This window comes from Vanessa cardui, chromosome 10 (genome assembly GCF_905220365.1).
Source record: "Vanessa cardui chromosome 10, ilVanCard2.1, whole genome shotgun sequence".
In the NCBI taxonomy this organism is placed as follows: Eukaryota; Metazoa; Arthropoda; class Insecta; order Lepidoptera; family Nymphalidae; genus Vanessa; species Vanessa cardui.
The window spans coordinates 3003442-3029517 of NC_061132.1; the positions used below are offsets into that span (position 1 = coordinate 3003442).

General features: G+C 36.6%; 1 pseudogene; it reads right to left on the reverse strand.

The window, feature by feature from the left end:
* LOC124533055 overlaps positions 1-17287 on the reverse strand; it is a 79316-nt pseudogene extending 62029 nt beyond the window's left edge.
* Between the last annotated feature and the right edge of the window lie 8789 nt (positions 17288-26076).

The following is a 26076-nucleotide window of genomic DNA, read 5'->3' on the forward strand; positions in this document are numbered from 1 at the left end:
CTAAAACCACAAATAAATAAAGTCTCATACATCGATCTTGTGATTTTACATTTATCATTACAAGAAATCGAAATACCGTTAAGGATCATAAAAATTATTCCATATATATTCCACACATACGACACTTGGAATTCTGGAGCATACTTGAAGGGTGCCTATGCCTGCCAGACGTGAGATCCTTAGCAACAACCCAATCGAACCACGGTCCATCGCTGAATAAAGCTGGAGAGTCTTGATGCCGAACTAGTCCACTGTAGTCTCGTTTTCACAGTCGCAACGAAATTACCGAGACATATCAAAGAGTACATCAGTTTCTAAAGCAAATATGACCAACGCTCCACTAATGACGTCACACTATATTCGAATCGAACTACGCCATCGTTCAATATTTTATCACTAATGGATATATAAATAAAGAAAATAATGACCACTTTAAAAAAAGGTAAATTTAAAAAAATATACCTATTGATATAACGAAATTATTACACCACGATACAGAGATATAGCAGGGAAATCACTACACAGTATAAAACAAAGTCGCTTTCTCTGTCCCTATATACCTTTTTATGCTCCAAATCTTTAAAATTACGCAACGGATTATGATGCGGTTTTTTTAAGCTACTTCAAAAAAAGGAGTGTTCTTCGTTCGTTCTTCAATTCGACCGGTATATATTTATTTTTTTATGTTTGTTCGCTGATTACGTCGCCATTTATGAACCGATTTTGATGATTTTTTTTTTAGTTAGAAAGAAGATGCTCCTGGAATGGTACCATGATAAGAATATTAAAGTCTGATGATGTGATCCTGGAGAAATCGAGGGGAATCCTCAAATTTTATAGGCATATGTACCGTGTTTTACATATTTTCTGAAGTTATATTGGCATTTGCTTCTGGCTATCATAATGTTATACTGCTGAGCTGATGATGGAAGGTGTAAGTCCTCAATTACTAGGAGTTAGAAAATAGTTCTTTTAACGTTAGTATATGGATTTATACTCCTCTTCGTAGCTTTTATGAAGAGAAGTACAGGTTCACTAAACATTTCTTTTGTTATGTCATTGTTTGGTATATCATGCTCCAGAAGTAGTCCCGTATAAGTTTTACTGAAATAGGTTCAGCGCTTTTTGAAAAAATCAATTTAGACTATTAATTTATATTTTGAGAAAATAACACTAAATAGATAATATAGATAATAATTTTATTTTTTCTAAAAAATAACACCGACTTCAAAGTGATAACTAAAAAGTAATAAAATAATAATATTTAAACACGTATTATTGAAGTCGTACGATTTGGAGTGAAAAACTAAATGTAGAAATATTTACATACGATCGGCCGATTTCAATAATACGTGTTTTAATCAAATTATTTTATTACTTTTTAGTTATCACTTTGAATTCGGTGTTATTTTTTAGAAAAAATATTTTATTATAGATAGAGTGATTCGAGAAGAAGGTTTTGTATATAATATATGGACAATGTAGTAAAGAATCACTGATAATAATTTAAGAAGTTTGTAATATGATGTCGTAAATAAACAAATTCTGTAGTATATTTAGTATCAGTATTGTACCCGTGCGAAGCCGGAGCGGGTCGCTGGTTCAAAATATACAGGGTTATTGGTAACTCGACGTATATCCGCTAGGAGGTGATAGGGGTGACTATTTGCAATAATTTTAACCCCCATATGCGTAATCCAAAAGCGAATCGAATTCGTGTTCGAGTTTCGTGTCCTCACGAAGAAGTCTCTAAGATTGCTAAGTACAGATTACACAATTATTAGAATATGAATTTCCAAAAACTAACTTTTCTTTAAGAGACTTCTTCGTGAGGATAGTAGTAAGAATTCTGAATTATTAATTGTAGAACATGCTGTGTTTGCTATGCTCTGTTATAGACAGTTTCTCGGATTCGCTCATTACTACTTTCTTTAGGCTATATTACAAAACGTATTTTTTATAACTTAGCTCTTGAACTGTATTTGTTTCTAAATTTTATTTTAAATTTGTGTTAAGTATTTCAGTTTTGTAAGTAAGTAAGATTTTTTTATTGGTTTTTATTTTTAGTTATTTTGTGAGTATTTTAAAGAGCGACCTTTAGTACGAATTCGTTCATGTTCAAATACGAATGTTCGCCACCGTCCTTTCTGGTGATTTTATTTTAATTGATTTGAAATAATTTCCTTCTTTTAATTTTTAGTAATTTAATTTTTACTATGATTTTAAAATAATCTGCAGGCCAAGTTCCATGGTGATTTTTTTAGTTTTTAAGGCACTTTTGAGGAAAAAAAATCAAAAAAGTATTGAAATAAATTCGTTTTTCGTCTCGCGTTTTTAAATTTGGACCGATAATTATTGTTTAAATATTGACAAATATTCAGTGTTTAATCGTTTTTATAAAACGCCAGAAAAAAGTAGATTTTACTTGATACCTTTTTTTTTATAAATTTATGAAGTTGCATTTTTGACAAATTTGAAAAAAGTTAAAAAACGTGATAACTCAAAAATGGTTCACTTTTGGATTATGCATATGGGTTTTAAAATTATTGCAAATAGTCACCCCTATCACTTACTAACGGATATACGTCGAGTTACCAATAACCTTGTATATGATAACTAGGTTGGACTCCTGACTTCGCACGAGCGAAATTGGAAATTTAACTAATAATATTACCAATAGGCTTTGATATAATAAATGCGCAATTTAGTATTAATCCATCCATTGATAATTGATTGATGATGAGTAACGTAAAAACACTAAAGTAACTTCATTATTCTAAACCGTGTAACTTATTATTTTTTTATTAATCAGATTTTCAATATTAATTACACATTTTGAAAAAATAGAAAGTTCATTCACAGGCTTAGGAAGCAGGGAATACTACTGAGTAATACACAGCTACATAGTCAGTACTCATCCGCAAGCCTGATCTCGAAACTAAATACTTAGGTTTCAGCTTATTTCTAAATTTGTTAATTACCTTTACTATTCAAATTAGTAAGTATGTCATTTACTTCAATAGCGTTTAAATTGTCAGATTTCATCAATGTGATGTCATAATTAACTCAATTTGTCACTGTGAGTTATATGTTTAACAATCATGATGATGCAAACTTTAGTATAGATCTAGAAATATGTGATATATTATCGCTCTTGAAAATATGACATAATTTAATGCTTAAGGCTTTCCTTCGACTGATGTGATCACTGCAGGTAATGCGCCACCAACTTTGTATAAGAGTTTAAACTTAATCTTGAGTCAGAAGTAAAACAATTTAGATAAAATTTCTTATATCAATTTATAAGAATTTTAAAATAATGTAGAGCTGAAAATTTGTGAGCTGAGTTGGCATCCTTGACCTTATTTATAACCTCGTTGCTTCTCCGAAACGTGCTGCCTCTATTGGTATATAGGTAACTAATGTAGATACATAATTATATTGCTTTAATAGCTAATTTCAGTTAGGCCATTCCCATACGTCACCTTTGTTGGTAACTAGAACCAGAACAGGCCACACGTTGCTGATACTACCTTATTACGTTGAATAATGTTGATATTATTAATAAAAATCGATCTCTAATACGCTGAAAATAACGCTTCAAATTGCATATCAATATATACAACGCTTTCTGCATAAAATACATTGAAAACAAAACTACGATATTTTTAAAGATAAGAAATTTATGTTACGATACAAACACATAGCATTGTTTGTCGGTATCGATCCTAAAAGTCAGCTGATATATAATATTTGTTAATCGACACATTAAGTTTCAACTGTTACAAAGTAGTGTCTGCTACATTTTCTCTCTTTTTAATAATATCCTTTTATTATAATTGACCAAGATAGTCATGAAGTAATAATGTACTTCGAATATAATTTCTGACAAAGCAAATTTAAGGGTAAGCTAATTGCTCGAAATATATTTATGAAATTAATAGATACTGAACCTTAACAGAATAGACTGCGTATTTTTTTAGTGCCCACAGGAATATTACCAAGAGTCGAGATGTCCCAGTGGTTAGATCGCGTGCATCTTAACCGATGATTGTGGGTTCAAACCCAGGCAAGCACTGCTGTTTCATGTGCTTAATTTGTCTTTATAATTCATCTCGTGCTCAGTGGTGAAGGAAAACATCGTGAGGAAACCTGCATGTGACAAATTTCATAGAAATTCTACCACATGTGTATTCCACCAACCCGCATTGGAACAGCGTGGTGGAATATGTTCCAAACCTTCCTCAAAGGGAGAAGAGGCCTTTAGCCCAGCAGTGGGAATTTATAGGCTGTTGTTGTTATATTTTCTAAGAATCACAATTGCCATTTTCAAGACCGTGAAAAGCGTGAAACAAAGCTCCTATCTCGAGATGCAACAAGATATAATTATAAAACGATCGTGTTCTATTACTACAATGCGCAATAGTTTTTCTGTTAAAATTTATAATTTTAAATCTGTTTAGTTACAATTATTTTCATGGTTATTTAATATTGTCAATTTTTAAAAAGGTCCATTGCATTTTTATTTCTACATACTTACATTTAATTTATAAATGGAATTAGTGTCGATTGTTTGCGCCGCATAGTCGCTTCCGCCAACATCGTATAAAAATATTGTCAATGTTGTTGACCACTTAGTTCATTCATAGGGAGCTCATCTTGGCTGTAGAAATAGTTCATGCGTAGTATAAAAGTGTAAGCCAACACGTGAGATATTAACAACGTAGGATGAACAATCAAACGAACTGACAAACAAACATTCTATGCTTTAAAAAGTTTGTAATAAAGAGGTTGAACTGTTTTGTCTCTGCCTACTTATCTATAGATTTTGTTACATTTCGAATTTACATACATACAGACTGCCCTCCGAATTCTGGGGGGGGGGGCAATTTTGCGCTCGCCACTGTTCGGGGCAAGCGGAGCAGGCATCATAAGGCAACCCCTACCACACTCGCTGTGGACTTCTGCAACATAAGGGGACTCAACTCCAACTTGAATGCCGTTCACTTTCACCTTGAGACGGCAAAGCCGGCCTTGCTCTTTCTTACCGAGACCCAGATATCTTCTCCTGCCGGTACATCTTTTCACTCTTACCCCGGGTACAAATTGGAGCATACTTTTGTACCACGAGCTGGGGTGTGCGTTTACGTCAGAGATGATATCTGCTCTCGACGCCTCGGCAGCCTTGAAGGGCAGGACCTATCAATTATCTGGTTGCGCGTACAATGCGACGACCATCCGCGAATCTACGCGTGCCTTTATAGGTCCCATAGCGGTAATGCCGAAACCGACCGACTGGTTGAGCACGTCCAATTGGCTACAGATTCCGTGCTGCAGCAGACTCCATCCGCAGAGATCATTATTCTGGGCGATTTCAATGCCCATCATACAGAGTGGCTTAGATCACGCACCACTGATCATGCGGGTAGATCTGTTCTCGACTTCGCTTTGGCTTATGATTTGACACAACTGGTCACCTCGCCAACGCGAATACCGGACGTGGAGGATCATACACCTTCCCTGTTGTACCTTCTGCTGACTTCGCATCCGGACGGCTATAAGATTGTCGTCGATCCCCCTCTGGGCTCGTCGGACCACTGTCTCGTCCGGAGTACAGTGCCAGTTACACGGTACTCACGACCTCGTTTCGCGGGCTTTCGTCGCGTGTGGCACTACAAGTCAGCAGATTGGGATGGGATGCGGTCCTTCTTTGCATCTTACCCATGGGGGCGGGTTTGTTTCTCGATGGATGATCCGAGCGTTGTTGCTGACTCTGTCGCCGATGTGGTGCTTCAGGGTATGGAACTTTTCATTCCATATTCTGCGGTGTCCATTGGTGGCAAGTCCCAGCCCTGGTTTGGTCGCTTCTGTAAGACGGCTTCAAGCCGAAAATGGAAACGCTACCAAGACTGGGCTAACGCATCGGCGTCTCATGATGCAAACACCAGCACATTCAGAAAGGAATATAACTCTGCCTCTAGGTCCTTCAAAAACGTGATAGCTGAAGCGAAGTCGAAGTACATTGGCAGAATTGGCGAGAGACTGGTGCGCTTCCCATCAGGAACACGTGCGTTCTGGTCTCTCGCTAAGGCTGTCCTAGGGAATTTCTGTCAGCCTTCTTTTCCATCTTTGCACAGGGACGGTGAGTCATTGGCCCATACCGCGAAGGAGAAGGCCGATCTTTTAGGGTCTCTCTTCGCGACGAACTCGACTCTGGATGACCAAGGAAAGTCACCACCATCAATCCCGCGGTGTGATACGACGATGCCGGAGGTTAAATTTCGGCAAAGTGCAGTTCGGAAAGCACTTCTTTCCTTGGACATTCACAAGTCGAGTCGACCCGATGGCATCCCTCCAATCGTGCTACGGACATGTGCTCCCGAGTTGGCACCGGTCTTAACGCGTCTTTTCCGGCAATCTTACGCATTAGGCGTCGTCCCGAACTCCTGGAAGACTGCTTTGGTGCATCCGATCCCTAAAAAAGGCAACCGCTCAGATCCGTCCAATTATAGGCCTATAGCCATCACCTCCTTGCTCTCCAAGATAATGGAGTCCCTTATAAACTGCCAGCTTCTGCGGTATCTAGAGGAGAACCAGCTGATTAGCGACCGCCAGTACGGTTTCCGTCGGGGTCGGTCGGCCGGTGATCTTCTAGTTTACCTTACTCATAGATGGGCTGAAGCAGTTGAGAGCAAGGGGGAGACATTAGCAGCCAGCTTGGACATAGCGAAGGCCTTCGATCGCGTCTGGCACAAAGCGCTTCTTTCGAAGCTTCCTTCCTATGGGCTTCCCGGGAAATTATGCAATTGGATTACCAGCTTTTTGGCAGATCGGACCATCAAGGTCGTTGTCGACGGTGCATGCTCCGACTTAAAGTTCCACAAGGCTGCGTTCTATCACCCACTTTGTTTCTTCTGCATATCAATGACTTGTTGCAAATTGGGAACATTCATTGCTATGCAGACGACAGTACCGTTGACACCCAATACACCGGCCGCGCTAATATTTCTCGGGAAAACGTCGAAAGAAACCGGAACAAACTTGTGTCTGAAATCGAGTCTTCGTTAAACGAAGTCTCGAACTGGGGCCGGCTAAATTTAGTCCATTTCAACCCCAAAAAGACGCAAGTTTGCGCGTTAGCCGCTAAAAAAACACCATTTGTCGTATCTCCACGATTTGAGAACATCCCGATAGCCGCTACAGGTAGTATCGGAATACTTGGCGTCGACATTTCGAGCCTCGTTCAGTTCCGCGGTCAATTGGAAGGCAAAGCCAAATTGGCTTCAAAGAAGCTCGGTGTGCTCAGCAAGGCGAGACATTATTTCACGTCGGCCCATCGCCTAAAACTTTACAAGGCGCAAATTCGGCCTCACATGGAGTACTGCTCTCACCTCTGGGCGGGTGCTCCCCAGTACCAGCTCCTTCCATTTGACCGCATTCAACGTAGTGCGGCTCGAGTTATCGACGATCAAGCCCTTTCCGATCTCCTTGATCCTTTGGCTTTGCGTAGAGACGTTGGATCACTCTGCATCTTCTACCGAATTTTTCACGGGGAATGTTCCGAGGAATTGTTCGGATTAATCCCGGCTGCTGAATTTCACCTTCGGACATCTCGTCAAAATTCCAAGTTTCACCCGCACCATCTTGATGTCCGAAAATCCACAACAGCGCGATTTCTTAGACATTTTCTGCCTCGCACAACCACTTTGTGGAACCAGCTTTCGCCGGCGGTTTTTCCGAACCGATACGACATGGGAACCTTCGAGAAAAGAGCCTACTCCTTTCTTAAAGGCCGGCAACGCACCTGCAAGCCTTCTGGTGTTGCAGATGTCCATGGGCGGTGGTAGTCACTTTCCATCAGGTGAGCCTCCTGCTCGTTTGCCACCTATTCCATAAAAAAAAAAAAATTCGTTGATATATTAGAATGATTTATTGAATTCAAATGTTACGTTATTATCAGCTGTATTTATCTCAACATACTGACGTTAATATACAGTTAATGTTGACCACATCGGTTGAGTTTTATTACGTTTTTAGTGTGATTCTAGTTTATAACACGATGTCTTACATAATTTACATATGCTCGATGATTCGCTGAGAATTATTTAATGTAGATATACCTGAGTTGTGTTTTAATCATAATTAGTTAGCGACAAACTTAATTTATATAGATCGAATAATATAAAGCTACTTGTGTGCACAATTACGTACAGCATTAAGTATGTTTCACGTACAACGATTCGTTCTCTAAAGATCTTTCAATATATATGAACATTTGTATTATTATTATATGCGTATGGTAGAAATAAAAAGAGTTATTAAATATCTTATATCGTCATATAAAAATAAGGGTATAACAATTTGTTTGATTTCTTTGTTGTTTCAAATTATGTTTGAGCAAGATGTATTTAATGTTTAAATGTGGGTGCAAGCACAGACTCACTTGTTTTCCTACACAAGACAAGACAAGATCGGATAGAAAACCGATGTATGTCCAACGATGTTACGCGATTTTCGAAGCACATAAGTGAAAACTGCCAATTTCGTGGTTTAAGCTGGTACTGAAAAAAACTCAATAAATTTTAATGGTGTAAACAGGGCTTTGTCCCTTGACTTTGGGACCTATTTCTAGATAATGACAAATGTTATATATGTTTTAGATACAACCTTACTTAGAGCATAGTTATAGTAAAATATGGATCTTACCAAGATACACAACGTGTGCGGCCCCCTGGCGACGGTGCTTCGTATCTCAAGCGCGCTCGGGCTCGTGCCGCTCCGCTTATCACCAGTTAACAACCAGTGTATCCGCGTCTTACCTCTCCAAGTCCAGAGGGACTACTCGAGACGCTCCGGCTACAGCGCCTGTTTATCTTACAAGCGTGCAATATTCGGCTATGTTTTGGTATCTGTGTTGAGTAAGTTATTTGTAAAAATGCATTTTCTTATACTTAATCAATTTGTGGGTATTATAGTTTTATATTTCTATTATATAATATTTCATTGCATCAAGATCAATTCCTTAAATGGACAAATTATTTTAATTTGAAGGTAAATGTATTCGGACTAAATTCGGGCGTCTTCTGACGATATTCTTTGGGTTTACCTGAGTATCGCCCGTTAATCAGATCACTTTGATGAAATCGCTGTATTTTCAAATAGACACATGACAAATCAATGGAAGCACGCCTGCGCCCACACACTAGTATTTCGCTTGCAATAATAAAATATATACGAATCCTTACATTAACGGTATTAATAACAATAATAGAAACAAATGTGATAAGCATATTTTATTTCGGCCGTTATTACGCTTTTCGGTAGATTCAAATTCCGAAACGGCGGTAGTTTCACACTTTATTCAATAAAAGGTTATGTGAATCAAATATGCCAGACAAATGTGGACCTACTTGACTACAGAATACATTTGATTAAAGATTGATTTTTCTCTTTTTCATTTATTCTCTTTTTCCACGTAGTAGGTGAATACTTCGCTCATCATGAATCGCGTTTACAATAACAGCAGTGATATAAGCGATGTTTTTTTATGGAATAGGTAGACGGACGAGCATATAGGCCACCTGATGATAAGTGGTCACCATCACCCATAGACAATGACGTTGTAATAAATATTAACTATTCCTTACATCGTCGATGCGCCACCAACCTTGGGAACTAAGATGCTATGTCCCTTGTGCCTGTAGTTACAATGGCTCACTCACCCTTCAAACTGATGAGTAGGTGGTACCTACCCAGGCGGGCTTGCACAAAGCCCTACCACCAAGAAGTCTAGTTACTGGCTACCGGCTTACTGCTTTAAGTCTCTCTTAATATATCGTGAGGTATTCAATATTTAATTAGCAATTCCTAAATACTATTTAGTTGACCTTGAAATCGCCTAGACCCCTTTTTGTTTGTATTTAGTAATTAATAATGTGCTGAAATTGTTGTTTTGCCCAGAAAGTGAAATTTAAATGTTTATATTTTTGTTTTAATTTACAATATTCTGCTGCCCTTTTTCGTATTAAACATTCCAGTAAACGGACCACCTGATGGTCATCATCGCCAATAGACATCGCACCGTTAACAATTTTATCATTCCTCGCAATCCCAATGCGTCACCATCCTTGAAAACTAAGTTGTTATGTCGCTTGTGCCTTTATTAACGCTTACTCTTAAAACTGGAAAGCAATAAAATAAAGTAAAGCCTTACCACTCATCATATTATAATGAGTGAGTGGTACCTAACCAGACGAGCTTGTACAAAGCCTTACCACCAAGTCTACCCGGTCTAAACATGGTTTATGTTGTATATTTTTGTTTCAGTTTTATCACAGGTGATTAGTATATTCCTTATGGATTATACATTTCAAATAGAAGTTATGACTCGTATCCGGAGAGGAATATCTATATTCTTTTGCGTATCAGTTGAGATTTTATCAGTTTCCTCAATCATCATAGCAGCTTTTGATGGCACCAATAGAGTGAAACGATTTTTATCATATTCAAATAAACTTGAAGAGGTAAATTATGCTCGACGGAGTTGTTTATGATGCTATTTGTAATATTATGTCTTTTTTCTACCTCTTAAAACGTTGTATTAACTTAAAAAGTAAGTAAAACTTAAATTTGTAATAATCAATACAAAAAAGACGAATATTTATGTATAAAAAATACGAGTCCGTAAGAACAGGGACGGACGCAGGGAAGAAGAGGGACGCCCAAAAGAAGTTCGAAAATATGTCCGAAAAATGGCTGGCGCTATGGGAGAGTATGTGTGAGAGAGAGAACTAAAGTTATTGAGCGTTAGAGTAAGAGAGGAGTCGCCATCGCTGGCGTATGCTTAAGAGAGAGGGAAAAATGGTCTCCCTCCCATACGAAGTTATCACTCCAATAAAATAAACACGACTTAAATGTATACAGGGTTATTGGTAATTCGACATATTCCCGATCGAAGAAAAAAATAGATTTTATGATGATATTTTTTTCAAAATAATTTTTTGAAGTTGCATTTATGACAAATTTTAAAATAAGCTAAAAAATGTAATAAGTCGAAAATGGTTCACTTTTGGATTACGAGTATGCATAGGGGGGTTAAAATTATTTGAAAGTAGTCCCCTATCACCTCCTAACGGGAATACGTCGAATTACTAATAACCCTGTATAAACGTATGGTTAACCGTTATCACTCAAAAATTAAATAGTAATGCTGCCAGCTAATAAAAATATGACGATACACAAACAGATAAAAAATCCAAATTAAGGATAGACACATAAAAGTCTGTCTGGAGATACAAATATAACAAAAAAAAAACTAGACAAAAAAACGAACTGAATAAACCTTCAAAATATTACACAATTTTTTGGGCAGTCGTGTGACATCAACATATTATATAAACATTTTTTCTTGCAGATAAATAACGAACTGGAAAGCAGCCCCTTAGATCTTAAAATAAAGAACTCTGGTATTATAATATGTGCACATATATCAACTTTTTTAATTATAGCTTTCTGGAATGGATATTATTTTATAAAAGACACTTTGGCTGCAAAGATATCTATTAATCAAATCAGTAAGTTATGTGTTCGATAATAATTAATTTATATAAATATTGTTTATTCTCATTTATGAAGGTTTAAATCTTCACCGAATAGTGTTTCAAAATTCTGCTTTGTAAAATATGACTGTAAATTTTAAAATATAGTTCAACTAAACTCTGTATTGTAAAAATATAGTATTATTTTCATACTTTTTGTACAAAATGGAACAAATATACCTAATAGTCACGCTTTGTATCTGCTTATCATGATAGCTGCGTCAGTAGCTCTAGTTCTTTTCCGGATGACGTAACTTACTCCTCCTCCATACTTACCTTCCACCTTCGAGCTCAAGCCTGGGTTTCCGGTGGGGGCTTTATTGCAACACAATATCTTCGGATAATTGGAAAGAACCACTACACCAAATATTAGCTAGACTTCGCTCTCAGCTTCATTCGCGTTTTAAAATCATATGTCCATCCTTGGAGTTCAAGCTTCATGCTAAATTTTATCAAATATGTTTCATTGGTTTAGCCGTGAAAGAGAAACAAACATGTATGTAAGTAGCAACATAAGGGACCAGTGGCGTAGTTATCTTAGGGCCAGGTGGTGCTGGGCACCAGGGCCCCGGAGTTCAGGGGGCCCTCTAAACTAAACCTTAAGCTTCTGAAGCTAGAAAATGACGACCCTGCGTACAAGATTTCTTATTTGATATCTATAATTATTAGTTAAAGAGGCACGGGAAAGAAGGGGTGAGGGCCCAATTCTTTATATATGCACCTAGCTACGCCACTGCAGGGGACATTTACATCTTGGTCCCCAAGGTTGGTTATACATTTGCTTGTAAGCAATTGTTAATCTACGGCGTGAATGCCTATAAGCGATGGTAACCATTAGTCCATTTACCAATCTGCTTACTTACTTTAAAATTAATTAGCTTACCGAACGTTTAACAGGTGTTACTGTTGCTTGTTTTAGTATTTGCTTTTGCGGCTGATTTCTCTTTTTGGATGCTTATCTCATAATTAATGATTTAAATTTGAACAGGTTCAAAGAAAACAAAAACAATGACAAGTGCGCCTAATGCACATTTGCACAACAGACAATCCGTAATTTTAATACAGCGTCTCTGTTGCGCAAATGTTTCGATATGTGAAGTAGTCAGAAGTATTGACGAGGGAGAAGGAGCACTGGTGGCAGCTTTACTCCTTAGTCTGATTATATCATGTATGGACTCTTATCACATTATCATAAAAATATTATATATATCCTTAGGTATGGGACTATATTAAATAAATTGAATCTGTTCTTCTATATAAAATTATATTAGCATTAACGCAAATTATGGATTTCAGATGAGTGGTCGTACGACAAAACTTTTAAATTTGCGCTGTTTATCGTTTTGGCGTTGTATGAAGTAGTTCAAATAATTTTCATGGCGGAGCCCTGTCACAGGACCCAAGAGGAAGTATTTATCATTCTACTTTAATTTTATTTTCCTCGACTAGGTAACAGAAAGAACGGACAAGAAGGGTCAATGCCTCGTCATAAGAAATTGGCTTATTACTTAACCGAGCCGAGATGGCCCAGTGCTTAGAACGCGTGCATCTTAACCACTGATTTCAGGTTCAAACCCAAGCAAGCATCACTATATATATGTGTGCTTAATTTGTGTTTGTAATTCATCTCGTGCTCGGTGGTGAAGGAAAACGTCGTGAGGAAACCTGCATGTGTCTAATTTTATTGGAATTCTGCCACATGTGCATTCTACCAAGCCGCATTGGAAGAGCGTGTTGGAATATGTTATAAGCCATCTCCTTAATGGGAGAGGAGGACTTTAGCCCAGCAGTGGGAAATTTACAGGTTGTTACTCTTTTTTTATTATTTCTTGTAAAAAAGTTATCACGGAGTTTTCTGCAAAAATTTGAATTCAAATAATAATCAATTAATTTGAAAACTTTCACACTGTTTTACAAAATCTTATAATTATTATTATATCTTCACTAATATTTTCTACAGAAGCTGATATGTATCTGTTGACAGATTTATAAAATTAATATTAATTTCAGTATATTACGGTATCTACTCCTGAAGATTACTTCATTAATAATTGTGATATTCAATATGAATGTTACTCTCTGCAAGGATGGAGTGATCAAAATAGTTTTATTGAGATTTTTTTACTATAATATCGACATTTTGTTATTTATCTCTCTCGTAGAATATAATGACACAGTACTCGATGGATACATTGTCATGTTTTCCATTTCTCCTAAACAGTTCGAAGCAGCCCGGATCCTCGTGAGTCAATTAATGTGTGCACCAGCAGAGAAAGAATTTAGAGACGAATTATCTCACTACAGCAATCACTTCGTTGAAAACCCGCCCGCGTTCTCTCCTCTCGGATTATTTGTTCTCGGGAGACAGTTCGTAATTGCGGTAAAGAGTTCATTTAAAAAAATATTGAATTTAGAAAAATATCGTATCACAGTTGATCAAACCTTTTTGTTCTTTCATCAGGTTTGCCAACAAAGCCCCAAATTATTAAGTAATTACTAATACTCTTATTTACCCCTTCCTTTAAGCTTATTACTTGTGTTGGGAGTGGGTAATCCAAGGGGTCAGAATCTATACTTTTACATCGCCAGAAGGCCCCTAATTACACTAGGTTATGTATAATTATTATATACATTATTGTGTTCCGGATTGAAGGCAGTATGAGCCGGTATACGGCAGAGAATAAGAGTACATTTTTGGAGAAGCCTAATTAATGTACTTTGATGTAAGTGCCAGTTATAGGGTACTAGCGACCCGTCCTGGCTTCTCACCGGTGCAATACTGATACTAAATATACTACAGAATTGGTTTATTTACCACATCACATTAGAAACTTCTTGAGTGTCCGTGTATTATATACAAAAACCTTCCACTTGAATCACTCTATCTATTAAAAACTGCGCATCGAAATCCATTGCGTAGTTTTAAAGATTTAAGCATACATAATAGGAAGCGACATAATAGGAGCAATTGTCATTTTTATTTCAGGTAATTGGAGGCATTGTCACGTTTTTAGTAATAATTCTACAATTTAATCTAACGGATACCATCAACTTGCAGTCTCTGTAATGATATAGAAAATAATATATATAATATCCTTAAAGCACTTACCACGCATATTGCCATATGACTAAGTGTAATATTCAACTAGAAAAATATGATTACTGAGAATTATAAATTGTGTTTGATTAAGCTTTTATTTTATTAAAATATTCTGCATAACGCTGATTTCTATAATAAATAAATAAATAATGGACAACGTCACATACATTACTCTGATTCCAACATATATAAGTAGCTAAAGCACTACAAAAACCCAGAGCCAAGACAACGGAGGTTATCACATTTCATCCCGTTAATGCTTGCATGCGCCGTTGGTCTCATAGTAGCATTCTGAACTGGACATTGGACTGACAGTTAAGGAAAAAAAGACTCCAATGATATTTGCACGCAAGCCTGTGCACTGTGATATCTACATTATTGGCTGGTTTCATGTCAACCTGTCGTTGTATTTCATTTTATTTGGTGCTTCAACGATGTGTACACTGATCATCATCAGCCCGTTTTTGTCCACTGCTGAACATAGGCCTCTCCAAGTGCTCGCCACTGTGGTCTTTCTCCGGCTACTCGCATCCAGCTCCTACCTGCCGCCTTGCGTATATCGTCTCTCCACCGTGCCTGAGGACGTCCTACACTACGTTTGCCGAGACGCGGTCTCCACTCTAGAACACGTTTTCCCCACCGGTTGTCGGTTCTACGACAAATATGACCAGCCCACTGCCACTTCAGTTTACTAATCCGGTGGGCTATGTCGATGACTTTGGTTCTTTGACGGATCATCTCATTTTTGATGCGATCCCTCAGAGAAACGCCCAGCATCCTTTCCAGTTCAGCGTCTTGAACAAATGCTCCATTGCATTAGTGAACAATTTGGGGGAAATAACGTCCCCGTGTCTCACTCTTCGATGCAATGGTATGGGATTTGTTTGCCGATTCTGTACTCGGACGGACATGGTGGCAGCTTCATAGAGACATCTCATCGCTTGGATGTATCGCTAATCAAATTGGCAACGACCATTTTTAAGCTGTTTAAGAGCAATCTCGATTTTGCCAATATTGTCTTCAGGCAGGTCTTCGGAGAAATGGCGTGTTCATGTAGCTCTAGAATCCTCATTTTCGGGATCAGGTCGAGATGTATGCGATGCGTATAATCGGCCGTAGAAGTCCTCTACTTCCGAAAGTACTGCCGGCTTGGAAGAAACGACCTCTCCACTTGCTGTGGTCAACTTCGCCAGGTGGCTCCTTCCAAGAGATTGTACGAACACCTTAGAACCCCGATTCTGCTCAATAGCTCTTTTAATTGCATGAGTATTGGAACACCGGAAGTCGTATCGTACGCGCCTGCTGATCTCTTGTTTTAGTTGCCGTTTCTCTGACGAAGTGACAGGTGGGTTTTCACGTCGTTTCTTCATGAGCCCTAAAGTCACTTCCGAAAGGTTGGACTTCCTGCCCTTAAGCTGCATGGCACAACATCTCGTGCCTTCTTCCCTGAGAATTCGAAATACATTTTCGAGGTTCTGGTTTTCGTCAGTTGTGGTTTCCACAGCAGCGAATCGGTTCTCCAGGATTGACTGGAATGTTTCAGATCCCACAATGGTTTGGAGCAGCTTTGGTCGGAGCGTGGACTTCATCAGACGGGCGCGCTCGGCCTTAACATTGATATTCAGAGAGCATCGGAGGAGTCGGTGATCACTACCGGTATTGAACCTATTAATCACTGAGACGTCTCTGAATATATGCCTCTTGTCCGTCATTATGAAGTCGATCTCATTTATTGTCATAGTGTCGAGGCTTTGCCACGTTCACTTCCATTTTGGCTGCTTCTTGAAGAAGGAATTCATCAAGAAGAGGCCATCCCGTTCGAGTAAGTTGACAAGCGTTTGTCCTCTATGATTCCTGCTTCCTAATCCATGGGGTCATACTACCGATTCGCTGCAATTCTGTACTCCCACTTTAGCTTTAAAGTCCTCCATGACAACGTTGTAGTGGGTTTTCGTGGTGAAGTGGAGGGACCTCGATATGTCATCGAACAATTCTTCCACTTCATCGTCCGAGTGTGTCGAAGTCGGTGCGTACGCTTGCACCACCTTGAAGGTGTACTGTCTCGGTGAGCTTTATTACGAGATACGCAACCCTGTTCGACACACTAGAGATTTCCACAACGTTGTCAGCTAGGGACTTATTTACCAGAAACCCAACGCCACCTTGGGATTGTTGGTCTCCCTCTCGGAAGTACGTTAGGTGGCCCGATTCGAGGATTACGATGTCCTCTCCCTCCCTACGGACTTCACATAGCTCTAATGTGTGCTACCTAATTTTCCCAAGTTCTACCTCAAGTTGCGCTAGATGCGAGTCAAGCCGTAGCGTGCGTCTGTTATACGTCGTCAGGGCCAGTCGGTTGTGGTGGCCTCCCGTAGCATCGTTGCCACCATGACGAGGATTAGCGGGCCTGCCGGGAACTGGGGGCCGTGGCTTGCGTGAGTGCTGTATATGGAGATATTGCCCATAACCGCTACGCTGGGCAGGCGGATTGGTGATCGCAGGACGTAGCTTCTCGCACCGGTGACGCTGCTGCCCATCATCGGCCTGTGGTATTTAGCTACGCCTATTTTGTTGATGATTATACCGCCATTAGTCGGTCGCCAGAGCCTCATTTGCTGTTTGGCAGGATGCACCACGGGCAGATGACGTTGGCTTGGGGCACTAAGGTGTAGTTTGCGCCCCCTTACATCCCTGATTACTTTATTTATACACTGATTATATTAATTTAATATAACAAAGATAACATTATATTGTAAGTGTCACAATTACCTAAAGAAGAACACAGCATGCACAAAAAGGAAATAAAAACAAAAAAACTATAAATGACAACTATAAAAATATATACGAGAGTGACTTAGACATATTTTTGCTGCCCAGTACAAAGTTCGTACTGGGGACACAATGAACGTAACATTTAGATTACACTGTTTTGATATTCATCATAAGCATTATGTTCAAATACTTACAAATATATAAATTATAATACTTTACAAATGTGTAAATTATTTGACCTAGGTAATCTGGTCGGTACATTAAAAGTAAGCTTTTGTTATAGGGTTGAATTAATAATCGACCCAGTAACGATTTCACTTAGTAATTTTAAGTGAAACAGACGTCTACGTTTCGACAACGGAGTAAGTTTGAAATATTCATGTTCATCGTAAGATGTGAGTTATGTGTTAAGCTTGCAACTAAAGATTAAGTATATAATGATTTTTTTATAGACAGACTCAAGTTTATCGATGTGGTTCTTATATTTAGAAGACCAAACTACTGTATTCTAAATTACTCCTCACCAATGCATTGTACCTAACAATTTTTGTAGCTGATTGCTTGAAGTAAAAACCCTAGTATTTTTTATGCCTCCAGGACTAAGACTTTGATATGTTCATCGAATTTAAGTTTTTGGTCAAAATTTATACCCAAAACCCGCATATTTTTTTACCTCTTTGAGTACCCGTTTGTATTATATATTGTCGGTTTTCTATATTAGTTTTTGTGAATTTAATATGTTTACATTTTGTTACATTTAAAGTCATTCGTGCTACATGTTACTTTTTTTGGACCACTCTGCTAGTCTACCTAAGTCATTTTGAAACAAAATAGAGGAGTATCCTTAATCCTAGCCGTAGCTTTTAAGTCATCTGCGAATAGACATTTGTGAGTTTTGAAAGCATTCACCAATATCGTTTATAAAAACTGTAAACAATTGTGGTCCTAGATGCGAACCCTGTGGGATACCAGACTAAACCTTAAAGGAATTGGAAGTATAACCATTTAACACTACTTCGGCAATGCGATTGTTCAGATAAGAATCAAACAACTAAATAAAGGATTCAATATCCCGTGAGATTGTCTAATAGAATAACTTGATTTACGGTACCGAAGGCCTTACTGAAGTCGGTGTACACCGCCTCTACCGGAATTCGTCTATCGCAGCGCATTCATTACTTGCAGTTGATCGCTTCTTGTAAAAACGTGCAGGGCCTCTATTTTTAACTGAGAAACAGATATCGATTAATACTTATAGAAAAAAATAATATAAAAAAGACGAGCTCAATTTCTTTCGGCGGTTCTTTCAGGTCATGGGATTTCTTTTTAGGAACCGGTGGTAGTGATTGATTTGACAAACAAGTAAGCGTCATGTATATTGAAGAAAATAATTTAATTTGGTTTTACATGAAGTCTCACAAACTTATTACTGAACCAAATAGAAAATATAATAAGTATACTCGTATGATATATGAATGATTGAAAAACAAATATTAAAACACATTTTTTTATTCAGAAAAAGCAATATTCATTATTTCATAAAGAAATGACGTTTCTCCACGTTTTGAAGATCAAACTTATGGTTATTTCGTGTTAAGTCTAATTTTGTAATTTAACCCTGTCTATAACGTGGAACTGTAGAACAATTGCTAAAAAGGTTACAATGCCACCGATTATCTGAAAGGATTATTTATTTTAATTAATTGTTGTTTATATAGGAAGTATTTTATGTAAATAACTTTTCTTCATCATTCATAAATACATTCATTCTTTGTCTTTTATCTGACTACCGGACTGTAAAACAATAAGAGAAATATATTTTTATTGAATGATTCATTTACCCCAACTATGAGCTGCCTCGTTAAAACACATATCCCCAGTGGTGAGAATGCAGGCGTGTCATCAACAACTTGGTCGTAGAAGCGCGACAGTTCATGTTTAAATTCCCTGTCTGCTGATGCGCACATCAAGTGACTTACGTGGTTTTGTGTTGTTTGAAACTGCGTAAGAAAAAATGCATAAACATTACAAACGACATCAATGTGTCTTTCGGCTAAGAGAGGCTAGGATAGCAGAGCCGCATGTGATAACTCCATCGCCTCGATGCGAACTGCGCAAAATAATATTATTTACAATAAGTTTAGAAAGTATCTAAACTAATTTTATAAATATGATAGTAACTCGGTCTGTCTTTCGCTCTTTCACTACCAAATCACTAAACCGAATTTGATAAAAAAATCGTATGAAGCAAATTTCATGGCATATTACATGGCAATCAAAACGCGAGCAAAGTCGAGGGCGAAAACTAGTATTTTGTTGATATGGTTGAGTATAAAGTTAATAAACTTTCTATGGACTGTTTGTTACACAAGCTTTAATTTATGTATTATTAAAATCGTTGGACTATTTTTCTGTCTCTATGTGGTATTTAATTAAAATATATATAAAATACAATATTCATATATGTAGTGAGATAAGTACTTCTTCTTGTGTCTTATGACAGCGTTCCACTATTAGAATTAGCAAAACTCCCTTAATGAAGGCCCAAATTAAACACACTCCTAAATTTACAAATTTTCTGTGCGTCCAGTCATCTGCAACAAATAAAATGTGTTAATAGACTTGAAACTAGTTTAACTTTATAAACGTTCAGATAACATTCACAGATTATACATGAAAATTTTATACAAATAGTCGCATACTTAAAGACGCATTAGTTATTGACATGACATGATAAAATAAGTCAGTGCATTCCATTATCTTGGAGAGCAGTAAGATCGCCACCAAGGCTCCCTCGCCCTCGTCGATACTCCTCACCACCTCGCATATGGACACGTGCGCGCGATACAGACGACGGATCGTTGTGTGGGCGTTTGCTATATTCTTTGTTTTCATCGCATCTGCTCAAAAGTAATATTTATAATCTCTTAATTAATATTTACCATAGTACCTACGTATGCATGTGTTTAGTATGTACAGTCAGGGTAAAAAAGTTTTGACTCCTTAAGTTCTATTTTCGTGTGCTCAGCTATAATCTGTTTTACCGATTGAGGATGACATATAACGTCGCTATATATATATATAAAATAACACAGAGTGGCTGATTCATCATCGCCGAGCAAAAACTATTAAAGGGACTTGAAATTTCGTGAGTAGGAAAGTAATTTTGGATGTTCTATCCCTAAAGAGGTGAAATGAGGGTTAAACCTTCGTATGGAAGTCCGTCATTTTTTATGTTTATTGTTTGTATTTTTGGGAAACTGATTAAAAATAATTTGCTACCAATTTCAGTGTTTTTGGATATACTATCCTTAAAGGGGTGATATAAGAGTTGAAAGTTTGTATGGTCGTGCGTCATATTTTTAAGTTAAGGACATGAAATTCTAGTTTTGGGATACCGATTAAAAATAAGTAAATATGTATTTCAGCCTATATTCTCGCCCTAAAGGGTCAACTAGGGGTTGCTATAGCTTATATTGGTTAGTATGGAAGTGCATCTTAGTATCTCATTTCATAAAAATTCTGCCACGTGTGTATTCGACCAACCGGGATTGTAACAGCTTGGTGGAATATGTTCCATACCTTAAAGGTTGAGGAGGCTTTAGCTCAGCAGTGACAAATTTACAGGCTGTTGTTCTTGTTAGGTAGAAATGAGTAGATATTTATTTTAGCGTTTTTGGATATTCTACCAACTCTATAAAAGAGTTGAAATAGAAGTTAAAATTTTGTATATAGGTTAGTCTTGAGATCCGTCATTTTAAGTCACAAGACTGTCGTGCCAATAATGTTACTGAATGATTTAAGACATCCATAAACCATTGCTTTCAGTAACATTGCGACGAAATTATTAGTCTGGTGCCATTGCACCAGACTAGTAATAATTGACAAAGGAATGAATTTGAAAACTGACGAAGGTTTTCTTATTACTCTGACTGTACAATGTTACACTTAATTATATACAATTTGTTAATTAAATCTATTATCCAATATTACTAAAGGTTTGGGTCTCGATTTCATCGGCACATTTCAAAGCTTCGATTTACCTTAAACTCAAGAAGTAATTTCTAAATAAAATGCTGGAGACTTTTAATCCACACTATTAGTAAAAACTGTTTACAAATTAAAAGTTAATACTAAAAATACGACCGTAAAGTTTTAGTTTGAAGATCAAGCTGCGAAGTCGCTTATTCAGCGTTCGAAGTGTATCGTTCACCGAGCACACGATGAATATAAATTGCAAACACAGTAGCACGTTGAAGATGTGTTTGCAGAAAAATCCGAGCGCAATAGCTAATGACGTTACTAAAACAACGATCGGTATTCAATAAGTACCAAGCTTGGATGAACTATGTATTATATCTATATCTGATATATATAAAAATTTTAACAAAAACAAAAAGCGACTTCAAACAAAACGCTATTTTAAAAAAAAATTAATAAGCACTAAAATAAAATAAGTAATAATTGCATATTCAAATATATTTTTTTCGAGTCCCTTCTAAGTAATATGAATCGAAAAATTTTCGACTACTTAAAAGTCGATTTACGATTTGATAACGTAGTGACAGTTATATTTATAACTAATATACTGTAGGGTTTTCTTGGCTGACACCGACTCCAAATATATTTATATTTTTAATTTCCTTTTACCTAGGAGGACTATAAAAATATTTTGAATACGCAATTAATTTTACTACTTTTTAGTGTATATTAAGTTTTTCTTAATAGTGTTTTGTTTGAAGTCGGCTTTTCTTTTTGTTAATTTTTTTATTTATTAATTATGATTTTAATTAGGTAGAAATATTTAAAACAAGTTAATTTAACTGGCGATTGTATTTGTCATTATGGTCAATCTTGTACTAAGCAGTGGAAGATGACCACAAACTCGCATTGGGTCAGCAGTAGTTGACTAAGGTCCAGAACTTCTCAAAAAAGAGATTGTTTTAGAAAAATTTATTTTGGGAGAAATTTTGTTTAATGTTCATTATTAAACGTGGAGTAGCTATTTTCAATATCCACTAGACGTGGCTTTCTACGTCGTCTCGAAATGTCATTATTATTATAATTGTGGAATAAAAAATGTTTACTTACACTTATGAATTGCATACTCATTATCTTTCAAATCAAAATCCATTTTAAAAAATACATGACAGCCAAAAAAGAACACAAATATTGACAAGTATCCCCACGTTATAATACCGGAGTACCTTATGTTAATATCTAAGTGGCTGTTCTCCAATTCTTGATTTATCTGGAAGGAAGTAATGTTTAATATGTTATTTTCATTACATCAACTTTTTATACATTTTACCTGAAGTTTTTTTTTTATATCTACTATAAAACGTCGATCGCATCTGCATTGTTCTGATAGCAGAGTAGGAAAACTGATTCGAGCTGATCATTTGTTATGTTTCTTTTTAACTGCGGTGAAGTGACAATTTATTAAAAGATTTATTATAGTCCTCTTCACAATGAAATGTAAACAACGCACTGTGCAATTTAAAAAGTAATAATAAAGTCCCGCTGCCTTTCTCTCGCAGGTTCTTCTCAGGTCTGAGATATTCGTACCTGAACCAGTTTTCTAAGATCAATAAGTAATTATAAAGCTTCTATATTCATTTAATAATTTGACCTGTCAAGTTTAATTATGACTACAAATTTAGTCTCGTCGCAAAGGAACATTTAATTTATAAACACAACGTTTTTCCTTAAATATATTCTCTTAAACGCTAACAATTGAAGAACGCTCTGGGCCTCGCTTACCTCTTCAAGTTTATTTACATATGACATATATCGGTTCATATTATTAACGCCATCGAACCCCGTTACGAGTATTGATGTCAATAATAATATCATGATTACGATGGCAAATACTGTTGACAATCCTGTGCGTATACGAGTTGCTGAATCTTTTTCAAATATGAATTGATTGAATATAGTAATCATTTGTAGTACAACTGAAAAAACAGTACATTTTTATTGCAATTATACATACATACGTATATGGTCTGTGGACATCTATAACAAATCGGTGCCTAAAGCGTTGCCTGCCTCGTAGGAACAGCTATAGTTGAGTTTTGAAAACTTCCATTTTTAATTCCTAGAAAACTTAAGGAGGAAGAACGAGTAAGAATGATTTCACTCGCATACATTATCGAGGTGACAAGTGCAGTGTAGATGAAATTAGATCTAGTGTTGAAAGGAATAAAGACGAAAATGTATCGGTATCACTGTCGAGCTCTCGGAACAGTCCCCGTACGGACGATACACCACAATAGACGACAGACCTTTGCAAGGCTTACACGGTCTACACCATCAACTCGAATCGACAGCGTTGACATTGAAATAAAGATGTTATTTCAGTGGCGACATCCTCTTCGTCGTAGCTCATAAAACCGCTGATGTTTCTAGATCACATTGAGTATTTTGAATCAATTAGTTTAAACAAGAGAAATAGATTATGATCTAACGGTAATTACATTGCGTCTGAACTATGAGGTGAAGGTGTTAGATCTACCTTAAATAGTAGACTTGAACCTGCATTTGGAATTTGCTAAGGACATTTAATATTTGTTTATTCCATTCAATTAACACTTACCTATTGCAAATATCACGAAATAGCCACCAATCTGACGTTTGCGCGATATTGAGGCGATGTAGCTGAGGCGCGCTGATTTGACTTTCTGTGCGCCGCTCATTGAAACGCGTTGAGGCTCGTTGCGAAGCGGCGTCAACTGAAGCGGTACGACACAGAGCAGGCTGGAGATGCGAAGCACTCTTGCTAATGGACCGCTAATCTGGCATCGCTCGGTATGGTCCATGTTTGAGCTGTCGTAATAAATATAAATATAATACAAGTTAAATATTCATAGATATTGTACTTGATGAAACGCACTCATCACATTTTCTACCTACAGCAGTTCGACAAGGGAGTGAATAAGTGTAACTACAGAAACAAAAACATAACACCTAAGTAGCCAAGGTTGGTTGCGTTTCATTGTCGCCGTAAGGGAAGGTTGATTTTTCTGACGGTTTCTATACCGTTATACGGTAGTAACCACTGAACTTCAGATTTGCAGTTGCTTGGTTAGACTATTGATAAATATTTTCTTTGTATTTAATATATTACAAATAAAAAGAAAAACCGACTTCCAACAAAACACTATTTTAAAAGAAGTGAATATGCATTAAAAAGGATTAAAAATAATTGTGTATTCAACATATTTTTTAGAGTCCTAACTAAAATGAAATGAAAAATATTAGACTACTTAAAAGTCGATTTACGATATAGGCACATGTACCGCGTTTTACATATTTTCTGAAGTTATATTTGCATTTGCTTCTGGCAATCAGTATTTTGTGCTGCTGCACTGATGATGGAAGATGTAAGTCCTCAATTACTAGGAGTTAGGAAATAGCTCTTTCAACATATGGATAATAATAATAATGAATGGATTTATACCCGTCTTCGTAGCTTTTATGAAGAGAAGTACAGGTTCACTAAACATTTACTTTGTATATTATGTAGTGAAGGAACTCCTAAACGGCTCACAGATAGGGTACGATATGGAGCAGAATTTCTTACTATCTTTAATCAAATTTTGTGCATGTGCTCTTTTGCAAAGTTTTTTTACTGAGGTCGATTACAGTTCTTTCGATGGTGGTACCTTGTACTTAATGCCGCATGTATTAAAGTCACATTTTTTTAAGTTTCTTTTGAAATTGTCCTCGAAGTAGTTTTTGACTCATAAAAAAGACACGCTTAATCTATCCACGATAAGAAAAAATCGTTAGTCTACATCAGCTTCACTTAAAATAAAAAAAAAAAACAAAAAAAAACCGACATCAAACAAAAGACTATTTTAATGCAAATAAATATGCACTAAAAAGTAATAAACTAATAAAGTATTTGTAGTTATTGTTATATTTGGAGCTGGTGTCAGCCGCGGGCATGCGCCTCAATAATCAAAAAAAGAAGCGAAACGAGCCACATAATTGACCCAGTATATTATTGTATAAAAGGTAATTTGTAAAAAACATATTTGTTAAAGTATTCTCGTATTGTTTTTCAATACATTATTACTAGTCTAATATAAAAATATTAGACTCGTTTTCATTTTACTTAGGAGGACTATAAAAAAAAATGTTGAACACGCAATTATTTTATTACTTTTCAGTGCATATTTATTTGTTTTAAAAATTTTAGTTTTGTTTGAAGTCGCTTTTTATTTTTGTTAATTTTTTTATTTTTAATATTATAGTTGCAAACCTACAGCGTTCGGCTGTTGCAACTGCTATAGTTGAGTTTTCTCTCTTCAGTTGAGTCTGTTCTCTTGAATCGTGCAACATGCCACACTACATGCGGCAGTTATGTTGCATACAGTGTATTTGTTAAAGCGTGTATTTATTTAATATACGCACGCAATATAATATACGCAATTTATCTATAATCTACTCGACGGATGGGTCGGGGATATGCTTATTTAACTATTAATTCTGATGTTTTTAAATATAGCGATGGTATATCTATTTGGGAATCATAAAACAACAATAAACATTAAGATCAATATAGATAAGAGCGAATTATTAGAATTAAAACGAATTGGG